The sequence below is a fragment of the Bombyx mandarina genome, chromosome A1 (assembly GCF_030267445.1).
Source record: "Bombyx mandarina strain Sakado chromosome A1, ASM3026744v2".
NCBI classification, from domain to species: Eukaryota; Metazoa; Arthropoda; class Insecta; order Lepidoptera; family Bombycidae; genus Bombyx; species Bombyx mandarina.
The window spans coordinates 11,564,598-11,577,041 of record NC_143234.1 but is presented as its reverse complement, the minus strand read 5'-3'; positions in this window follow the sequence as shown (position 1 = coordinate 11,577,041).

Below are 12,444 nucleotides of genomic sequence, written 5' to 3'. Positions count from 1 at the left end.
TGTGTTATATATCTATACCTATACATAGGCATAAGCTATCACATGCATACTATTTATTGTCAAACTTTTGTTCTTGACGTCTGTTGTCAAATTGAGAATAGATTAATAATAGTCTTTGCGAAATTTGTGATTACAGAAGTATAAAATACAATCATAATAGATAGTCGAATTTCGACTACAGCGGGACCTCTAGTTCATATTAATATTTCAACAATTATTACTGTATTACTTGTTAAATTTGAATTTCAAAGGATGTTTTCTTTAGGTATTCTTTGTTTCTTTAATAATTGTATTACATCTTCGAGCCGATGAATTGCCAATGTTATGTACGCCACTATTGTCACATGCATCAGGCCATAAATTAAATAGTTTAAGTTATTTTCAATGTTAAATGTTTGTGATGTGGCAGTACCTTTTTAAATAAATAAATTTGAAACTATGAACTGTTTCTTGCGAACATTTTCTTATCGGTGATGTGGTCAGAATGAAATACGATTAAAGCTTTAATATCATGTGTCGGTGTCGACATAATGATCGATGGTCACTAATTGCAAGGACAATGCAAACTTCCACTTAATGGGAAGCCGCTGTGCAAACTAATCAATAAGGGATGAATATTCAAATGTCAAAGTTCGTACGTCACAAATTTTATTTGGTGTAGTAATTATAAGTAGTGGTCCCGCAGTAGTCGAAATTCGACTATAATCAATTGAAATTATAAGTTTGAACATTATTATGGTTCTATTATTAAAGACTATTTATTATACTTCTATAATCACAGATTTCGCCAAGACTACACTTTAGACAATTAATATTAACAAAGATCTCGAATAAATTAAGTGTATAATCTATGAACAAAGACAAACAATATTTAATCTATTCTTAATTTGACCATAGACTTTATGCAATAAAAAAGTTTGACAATAAACAAATAGTATGCATGCGTGTGTGCGTCAAATACATGGTAGTGTGTGGAATGTTTTTTTTATTGATTTAATGTATCTTTTATGCATTATTAAAAAAAAAATTAGCATTGTGCACTCCTTCTCTATATTCTCTATAAGAGTGGGAAATTTCATACTCCTCCGTCCGCGCACTTTTCGTAAAAAGGGGTACAAAGTTTTTGCTTCACTTATTAATATATAGAAATCAACATTCCAATGCGTTCGGCGAGGAACGGTCTTCGCACTTTTAGCAAGGACGGATGACAAAACAAGAATTAAAGAAGATTCTAGAAAAATCGACGAGCACTGAGGATTTTTTAAATATTTTTTTATTGCTTAAATGTGTGGACGAGACACGGCACGGCACACCTGGTGTTAAGTGGTTACCGGAGTCCACAGACATCTAAAACGCAAATGCCGCCACCCACATTGAGATGTGAGTTCTGAGGTTTCAGAATAGTTACAACGGCTGCCCCACCCTTCAAACCGAAACCCATTACTGCTTCACGGCAGAAATAGACGAGGTGGTGGTACCTATCCTTGCGGACTCACAAGACGTCCTACCATCAGTAAGGATGTTCTTATACTCTTTAAATTCTTCTTCTCTATCATTTCACTTTTGACAGTGCGGTGGTTATCGTCATGTAGTGTTGGAGGGGACTTGAGGCGCCTCACGATGTCCCATCTTACCCAGTACGACGACAACTTCTAATTTCTTCTTTTTCTTCTCATCATCTTATTGGTTGGTTGGCTTTTAGAAGCTTTTTTCATCTGTCTCTATTTGTGGTGGCGCGCGTACATTCAATAAGGGAACACCTAGTAGATGATTTAATAAAGTCTGTCCATCTTTCTTTAGATTAATAGTTTTAAAATAGCTAGGATAACCTATTGCCATCATTAACAAGGACTATTGCTTACTGGCCTTTAGTGGTCCTGTGATAGAAACTTAAGGAAAATAAAATTCAATTCTAGTTCGATTATATTGACTTCATAGTTATATATGAGTTCGTCTCTTTTATTTATAACTAAGTACTAATTTATTTATGACGACGCTTGTAGCTGAAAGCAAGTATTGTACTTTTTGAAGAAAGAATGTTGCTGATAACTCTATTTCTGTAATCTGACGAAGCGTGTTGCGGATAATAACATGCACTATTAGGTTAGGAATATTATGTTCTGTTTTTTTTATAATAAATTTAATTACTAAAACTAATCATTATAATTTCTGTCTAATCTCGCTTAGAAAAATTTACAGTTCTCTTGGTCGCGACTGATTGAGCTACTATTCGCCGATATTTAAATATTGTGTTAATTTCCGTCGAACATTCTATGATACCTTGTTGACATTTACGTTTCATTTCACACAGAAAGTACTAAGGGTATCTTTAGGTTTGGCTGTTTTTTCACTTGAGGTTTCATCTTCACGATAAGACTTAGATAGGATACAAATGATTAAACCATAAAAGTAGTTCAGTTAGTAGCACCTAAAATTATGTTATATTAAATAAGGCCAAAATTGTGTGTAATTTCTAAAATATTGCTCGACACGTCTATGTGGTCATGTAACATTTTGACGTGACAACGTATTATAATTCGATGGAGCCGGCTGCACGCACGAAAAAACATGACTCATGCGGCGTTATCTCGCTCTAAGGCGTTCCATTTAAGGCTTGAAGTGCAAGCGAGAGCGCGCAACAAGCGACAAAGAGGCACAATCGGCCTACGCGTTCGGCAGCGTTCGACATCTGTCTCTCTCCTACTTGAGTGAGCGATGCATCCGCGTGGACAGCTGCTATACAATAATTCACTTACATTTTTTCGTCAAGTATGAAGTTCAGTGAAAAGTGAATGTGGTGTCAATTGTCGATACAAAATATCTATCAAACAAATAAATTCAAAATTTTCTTTTGAAAAATGAAACCATTCCATCACATAGACCTATATAGTAGGGACACGACATATTGTTCTATACGTACAATTGCTTATATAAATAGCACCCATTTTGAAGGCACATACATAAACATATATCTATCTCGTTCTTACTCAGCACTTTAACTCGCAGGAAAACAATATAACAGTATTTCAGTGCGTACATAAAATGAAACATGAATATACGTAAATGTCTCCGTCTCCGTCTAATGAGGCCGAAAATCCGCCATGTTTAGCGCGCCAAATGTCATTGTCACGTCAGTTCGGCCGTCTGTTTTGGGTTGTACATTATTTATTAACTTTGATATCGATTTAATATGATTGCTTATATAAAATTTCTTATTTTATCATGCTTAAAACATACAAAAATAATAATTAAAACATATTTTATAGGATCTCAAGAAAGTCGATGCCCCAAAACTATTATCTATATATATCATAAATACCTCTTTAAAATATGTCATCAAAACATATTTAGACATTCTGTTTAGATATTTCAGGAAAAAGGCTACTGACAAAATATCTTCGGAACTATTTAAATAAAATAGTTTTATTCCGCAGTGAGTAAAACACTATTGTCAACTCGTTAAATATTTAATAATTAAGTGATTTTAGAGAGGAAGTCACAAGGAACGTTTGTAATTTTATTAACGAATAAATGTTCTGTAGGTGTTTTTTTTTATCAGGCGGTCTTAGATTTCACATAATATCTAAATCACATCATCTTTGCACATAACAATATACTTACTTCCTATTATAGTATAAATTCTAAAAATACATTCACTCAACAATATTTAAAATAAAATGAGCCAAGAACGTTTATCGATAAAACCTAATAACATTAAAATCTTCTGGGCAGCACTAAAACCGCCATGTTTTGTGGCCAGATGACGTCACAGTGGCACGAATTTTTTGTTGACGGTTCATTTCCATAGGTTACCTACTTCAGTGTTCCATCAGTATTTTCTTATGACGTTGTCACGTTGAACTATTGTCAGTAAACCGACTTTACAGACAACCGACTTTTTTTAATGTTCAAATCCACATCAACATAAAAAGTCTTTCAAGAAATTACAATGATGTATAACGTATACTTACTTTGTATTTAAGCGAATAAAATAACACAAGATCTGTATACACTAGAGATTACTGGTGGTAGGACCTCTTGCGAGTCCGCGCGGGTAGGTATCACCACCCCGCCTATTTCTGCCGTGAAGCAGTAATGTGTTTCGGTTTGAAGGGCGGGACAGCCGTTGTAACTATACTTGAGACCTTAAAACTTATGTCTCAAGGTGGGTGGCGCATTTACGTCGTAGATGTCTACGGGCTCCAGTAACCACTTAATACCAGGTGGGCTGTGAAATCGTCCACCCATCTAAGCAATAAAAAAAAGCTTTTACTTTTAGTAGCCGGACCTAAAAGAGCAGATACATACTTTAAAAGTCAAGAAATTCCGAAAATGAAAGCTCAAGATTTAAAAGATTCTAATCAAGATTATGTGTTTATAAAATCTCCCGTTTAAAAGACAAACTCAATTTGCCCTGAACAAACGGGACGTGTAGGCGGCAATCTATCAAGTTAATGAGAGTTGCCAATAGCAGCGCCCGTTGGGGTGCTGTGTTTGGCATGATTTTGGGGGAAGATCAAACCAGGTCATTTTAAGCCTACAGGGAACATGTCAGTTTGACGGTCGTCTGGTTTATTGTGAGTGAACCTTCGTAGGTGACTGACTCGTTGGTTAGCGCCTGATCGTTGCGCCGAGGGTCGCGGGTTCGATTCCCACATCGGCCAAACATTGTGTGATGAAAAGGTGTGTTTGCTCTTTGTCTAGGTGTATATCATAACATATAGTCATATGCTATCACGGACTTTTTTTAGATGTTTTAAAGGGGAATAATTCTGTCATATATTATTTTAGCGAAACTTTAACCGTTTCCGCAACGCACGCAGTGGAAGCTCTCAAAAGGGAAAAAAACGCCGATTTTCAAACATTCTTTATTCGTGCTCCGCTTGCATTGGTCTTAGCGTGCTGTTATATAGCCTATATATAGCCTTCCTCGATAAATGGGCTATCTAACACTGAACACACAAATCGGACCAGTAATTCCTGAGATTAGCGCGTTCAAACAAACAAACTCTTCAGCTTTATAATATTAGTATAGATGTTTATCAGTCTTTAGTACCCATAACACAGGGAATATAATAACTGGGAACACAGGGATTTGTTCCCAGTTATTATAATTAGATTTAATTAGAATGATTATATATTTAGTTCTGCGGTATTCTCGAGACGTTGACGTAATCAAAATGGTTTTTCCGATTTAATATCCCGTTTTTTTAAATTGTAATTACACTAATACTAACGCTTTGAATACTATAATACAGTTTTCTTGGGCAAATTACTGACGTGGACACCATGGTCGTGCCCTTAAAGTATCCAGTTTCCAATTATGATAACTGGCATTTTAACGCACTTTATAAGTTGAAGTTGGATTAATTGAAACAATTCGAATTTGTATTTTGGTTATGTAGACAAATGAGCATAGTCTACGGTCCATGAAAACCTGAATTCAGTCTCTGGATTTGAGTCTTGAGTTTAAAGCGCTAATTTTTTTTTTAAACTATTATCCTCTAGTAATCTTTATGTTGTTGCCATTGTCGAAGCCCTGACGAGATCTATCAATTGTCTCAAATAATTGGTATGCCATATGTCAAAATTTTATGTAATAAATAATAGTTAAAAAAAAACAACAAAAAAAATTTATAATAAAATCATTTTTTCTTATTCTTTTTAATTGAAATTTATTAAGATTTTTTTTCTATTTTTAAGTGGGATTTTCTGTAAAAGCGTATTTTGTTAGTTTTTTTCCTTAATAAGTGTACCAAATTTCGAGTTAACCCAACGTTTTGAAGGGGGTCAAAATCATGTTCATAGATTCCGTTACATACTAACATACAAACACGTCTGAAGCTAATAAAAGCGTATTAAAAACGGAAATTAAGACAAATTAATGGACTTCAATACAAGGCTTTTAGGAGCAGCTGCCCTGATGAAATATACCAAGAATACCACCACGTGTAAGCGTCGGACAATAAAGGTTGGATTAGCATACGAATCGTTCAGGGTTCGAATCTATGCTCGACTAGTTTATGTGACGGCGTTTAATCCACAAGCGCTTCGGTTTCCCGTATGGAGTCATTGCAAAGGTCTGTATTGCTAATATTGCCGCTAGATTTGCTATTTGAACATTACTGAATGTGCTCATAGTATCTCTATAGAGCGACTGGTCAAGAAATTAATGTTATTATTTTGCTAACACTAACCCCAGCAAGAGTAGTGCTTCGCAGAATCTACCACCGGTTCGGAAACGCGACCTACTGAAAAGATCCGGCGAGAAGCTCAGCGGGCCGTGTCTGTGCGTCAATTTACTCGTCGAGCCCTTCGTCGCAAGCGATGGGTTCGTGATTCTTCGGGTACGAGAACGATGACCGGTGCTTGAGGTACCTAAAAGCACTGTTAGTGGATCGGGAGGATCAGAAATTACGTGTTGTGGGCGACGTCGACTGTTTACAATTCCGTCCGCAAGATCAGGAGATAGCTGCTGCTACAGCTAGTATAGAATCGTCTTCATCATCATCATCATCATCAGCTCACAGTCTACCACTGCTGGACATAGGCCTCTCCGAGTCCATACCCCTGAGCCCGGTCTTCGGCTCTCCTCATCTGCCTCTTACCAGCCAACCTTTGGAGGTCATCGCGCCACCTGACCAGGGCGTCCTAGGTTACATTTTCCACTGCGTGGTCTCCATACGGGAACTTAAATACTTTCTATACATTCTATATTGTGGTATACCTGGTGAATCGAACGAATAATCTCTGAATTCGTTGTTTCACATTTTGGGGATTAGTTAATCGATTTACGATTTTTGAAAATAAGATACGTTTAGGGTCTCTGGTTGTAGCGTTGTGGTGATTTACGCCTACGCACTTTTGTGTTTATGAGTTTTGTTTTCCCTACCTTCTTCCTGGTTGTCTAAGGGGCTATTCCAGCTACGTTGAAATGGGTAGGTGAGCTCACGGGCTCCATCTGATAGACTTTGCACCAGCCCTCGCAAGAGGAGTGCTTCGCTGAATCTACCACCTGATCGGAATTGCAAGCCACTGAGAAGATCCGGCAAGAAACTCAGTGGGCTGTGTCTACGGGTTAGTTCGCTCGTCCAACTTTTCGTCATAATCGTAATTCGATGAGACGGTGACCGGTATTTGAAGATCACAAAAGTACTAAAAGTGGATCCGGGGGATGCAAAAACACGTGTTTTGGGCGACGGCGGCTTTGCCCCATCGCTTAGGTCGGATACGTTATGAGTGTAAGTGAGTTCCGCCATATTATATCAACATAACAACCGATTTTTAGGATTGGTAGTAATGCATTATATGGTCGTATGAGTCGGTAACATGCCTATTCACTATAATACTATTTCTAAGCATGTCTCAAATACAGGCCTTTTATTTATTTATTTTTTATTGCTTAGATGGGAGGACGAGCTCACAGCCCACCTGGTGTTAAGTGGTTACTGGAGCCCATAGACATTTACGACGTAAATGCGCCACCTATCTTGAGATATAAGTTCTAAGGTCTCAAGTACCTATATAGTTACAACGGCTGCCCCACACTTCAAACCGAAACGCATTACTGCTTCACGGCAGAAATAGGCAGGGTGGTGGTACCCACCCGCGCGGATACACAAGAGGTCCTACCACCAGTATTTACGCAAATTATAATTTTGCGGGTTTGATTTTTATTACACGATATTATTCCTTCACCGTGGAAGTCAATCGTGAAAGTGTATCGTTAGATGTACTTTGTGAAAGAATGTCCAATTATTTCATGTGTCGCGTGATCTACGCGAGAGCGCTCCCGAGCAGTTCCGAAGAGCAAAATTGACAAAGAAAGTGGTAATAACTAGTTGAAGAGTTCCTTTGACTAACGAACAATACAAGATAGCAAGTAGGTCCGACCATTGTCAGAGAGAGAGCTTTCGACGCAACTAGTCTACTGTGCTCTCATTGCTTTGAGACGCGAGTAGTGTGCTTTTCGAAAGAAAAAAAAGCCCACATACGATCGTAGCTCACCCGGAAATGCGAGGGTGTTAACACTATACATTGCTGCCGCGGTTCGTATGTTCGATTCCCGATTCGGGAAAATATTCGTCTGTAGCGCCCTCTGTGAATTGATATTTTAATTTCACGTATAATCCTAAATTAAAATTCACTACAAGAGCTTTCATACACACGTTAGTATTAAAAAATCTCACAGATGGCGCTGTATTAAATAGTATGTAGATTTCTGTCTCATTCTTTGCTGGCTTCATCCTACACATTTTTGTATTTGTGTCTCTTACCTGTCGTTTTTTCCGTTGCATCCGGTTTGAAATCACAACGATTCTAAAGAAGTTTTCACTTCAAAAGTTTATCAATTCTCCGATTCAAATAATATCTTAAACAATTTGACTGTAGGTATGTTATCTATCGAATTTGAACCCTAGAAAGATTTTTTCCAGAATTTTATATCTATATTTTTATTAGTACAGCCCGCAGATAATTTAACTAACCTACTGTTACGCGCTGGGACTCGGGATAAATAAAACTTTCACCGAAGTACAAATTAAAACTCTATCTAACACTTAGAACAGTTAAGGCACACTTTACAATTCGCAATCAACTTCATCTGCTTCGCTTCAGGCGATCTGTTCGCTGTTTCGCTTCGAGTAGAACCGTTTACTAACTGTTTTCGTGTCATCTCTGCAACGTTTTTATAGTCGACACGACAAGTCTACAGTTATCGAGAATATTCCCGGTAGGACTAGTCGTTTAAATGTGTTTTCGCGATTTGATAGCAGATGGCGTTACACTTCTCGAGCGTTCTCGATATTACTAGTTCTTTTAATTTTCGTTTCTGCTATTTCATGACAGATGGCGTTACTCTTACCAGCGTAACAATGCCACCCACCGAGACAAAAGCATTCTCATTTGGAATTGTGTCGAAATATGAGTATTAAATTCATAAACAACTCTATGCTGTTTAAGCAAACATAGGAACATAGGAGCATCGTCATCTCATGGACACTTCATCATAAATCATAACCTAAATATTAAGCGGCTATTAGGACCACTAGACAATAGAATGTCAATTGTCTTTAAGATAGAAGTTTCTAGCACAAGCTTCTTTGGATTACGGGATTTAAACCAATCCCATTTCGTCTGAGAAAAGCCGTATTGCGTAAAACCCACTTAACTAATTAAGTTTGAGTGGTGATCGCTATCTGTAGAGATCGAATATCTGGGTTTTTAGGAATGAAAAAATTAAATATATTTTTTTCTGAGTTAATTTGAAGCTTTCATTTTTAAAGGATTTCTGTCGCGACTGAACGCGAATTTCACTGAACCGCAAAAACTTTCTATCTATTTATTTATAAAAATAAATAAATAATAAATAAATATTTACTAACAGTCACGCCACGTTAACTGGTCCCGTGATAAGTTCGTAAAGAACTTGTGTTACAGGTACCAGATAACGGAAATAAATGTAACATTTTTATTATACACATACATATATTTTTAATATACATCCATAGCCCTGGAAAAGACATTTTATATTTATCATCACTCGTAGAGGCCCCGATAGCTTGGAGAAGCTGATGGTAGTTGGTCAGGTTGACGGGAGAAGATCACGCGGACGCTCACCTACCCGCTGGACTGATCTGGTTAAGACGCTCACCGGCCTGCCAATAACCGAGGCTATAAAGATCGCCGAGGACAGGAAAACGTGGGGAAGCATTGTGCATCGAGTGGTCCACATTTTAGATTAGACACGACCTTCAGTAATGAAGAGACCGACTCAGAAGAAGAAGAAGAAGATTTATCATACAAATATCTTCTCCTGGCGGGATTCGAACCCGCGCCCCCTTGTGTAGTGATCATGTCACTTACCACTACACCAGATGGCCGTTAGCATCTACACTTTAAATTGAACATGAAACAGGTAGCACATATGCGGTCAAAAACCGGATGAGTAAGGTAATCGACACACATTGTTCCCTTTATTTTAGTCGGATAATCATTTTAATTCAGCCTATTTTAAAACCGATCCGTTCGTTACCCGTCTTGGAACCGGGAGCCGGATAACCGGATACCGGCCATCAACCGTACGGTACGACGCCATTAAGGCGCCGGAAACGCGCCCATTTTTCCAACTCGCACTTCCTGTCGTGCTTTTATAAAAGATTTCAGTGGTCCTAGTCATAAGCGAATAGAGATTTTTAATCGATTAATTTCTTAGCTACTATAGAGTGGAATAATAAATATGATTATATAGTGCGTATATGTTACGATTTTCTGCCTATTTCTGCTGGGAACGTTATATATAGGTGATTACAATATGCGTAATAACTGGTGGTGTGAGTATCTTGTGAGACCGCACGGGTATGTACTGGCCACACACTGCCTATTTCTGTCGTGAAGCTGTAATGCTTTTCAGTTTGAAGAGTGGGTAAAAATTAAAACTAAGAATTCATGTCTCAATAATTCAAAAGCGGCTTTTGCGTGTTGATTTTTTTTATATTGCCTTTGTAGGCAGACGAACATAACCTGATGGTAAGTGGTTACTGTCACCGATGGTCGTTAGCAATGCCTGGGGCAAAGCCAAGCCGCTGTCCACAAGCGGCCCCCGTAACCACTTAAGAATTGGTGGGAAGTGAATTTAAGCAATAAAAAAGATATGGTATCTGTCACTCTGTTCCAGGGGAGGGAGGTAAAATGGTATCTCAAGACCATCAGCTTAAGTAGAAAAAAAAAGACAGTAAAATATAAAATTATTGCTCCGATCACATTTCGCTAAGTCCCATAATTTAGACCGAGACTTAAAAATTTGCTACCATTAAGAGAAAACAAAATGATAACATTTTTAATTTTCCTGATTTAAATTTTATGCAAAATGTTTCATTCAGTTTTTGTCTTAAATTGGCGTTTTATTTTCTACCGGTCGGTAATGTAGAGGAATATAGGATTCAAAATTTTCATATACAGGTCAAAATCGAAGAAAACTTTTTCCTTGTTCCTTTGATAAATACAATTGTTATCTAAGCAAAAACGTCACATCTGTTACCAAACGACTTCTACGATTAAGGATCTTCTGTTCTGTATTTAAGCCCACAGATGTTCAATGCTTGATATATGTAATCTAGATGTATGTATCTGGAAATATATTCCCGGGACTTTCAAGAGGTCCTCGCTCTACTATGTGCGAGTCCTACCTAGGTTACGTATTAAGATCTTGCTACGCCAGTAAAAGTAAAGCCATCTGTCGTCGAATAGCAGAGTCGAATATCAAAAGAACCAGTAATATCGAGAACGCTCGAGAATTTTAACGCCATCTATTATCAAATAGCAGAAACATATATCGAAACGACTGGTCTTGCCGGGAGTGTTCTCGATAATTGCAGAGATGTCGTATCGATTATTAAAGCGTTACAGAGATGATACGAAGGCAGTTAGTAATCTATTCGAAGCGAAACAGCGAATGGATCAACTGAAGCTAAACGGAAAAAGTGAATTACGAATCGCAAAGTGTTCTGTAAGTGTTCTAAGTGTTAAGTAGAGTTTTAATTTGTATTTCGGTTGATTGTGGTGAGCAAGGTAGAAGGGAAAAGACCCGCCGGCCGGCCACCAAACCGTTGGTCGGATTAGATAACTGCGCTCACTGTACTCTCTGTTGCGAACGCCCTGAGAGAAGCCGAAAACCGAAGCAAATGGAAGCTGATGGTACAAAGAGCCACGAAGGGCTTTCAGGGACCCGACCTTCAGCAATGAAGTATTCGACTAAGAAGAAGAAGAAGGAAGTTTTATTTATCCCGAACCCTAGCGCGTAACAATATATACATACAATCACAAAATAGTACAAGCGTTTAATAAATAACTATACATACTCGTACAAGCCCCGCAATATTTGATAATCACCACCACCTATCTACATCAGCCACCACGCAGTCATACATTCTAATCTAAGGGGTATATCAGTGCTTGTAGATTAAAATTCGTATTTCTGCAAGATTAATTGAATTTGCAACAAAATAGTCGTTACAAATTGCAGACGCATTCTTCCGCTGCACTTTAAAAGGCCGCAACAAAGCCGGCCTCGTAAACATTATAAAAAAACTTTTTAAGCTGCGAACTTTCAGAACTAGAACAATGACGCTTCGAGCTTTATAAGGCACGACCCGGGCTGAACTATTCCAAGTTTCGTCGTAAATTTAAATATGAATATGTCCTCTAAAGGAAACGAGAACGGAATAAATCAACCGTTTATAATTTATATAGCCGGTTATTGTGTGTGTTTATAAACTTGTGAACTGCTGTTCACCACCACCCTGCCTATTTCTGCCGTGAAGCAGTAATGCGTTTCGGTTTGAAGGGTGGGGCAGCCGTTGTAACTATACTTGAGACCTTAGAACTTATATCTCAAGGTGGGTGGCGCATTTAGGTTGTGGATGTCTATGGGCTCCAGTAACCACT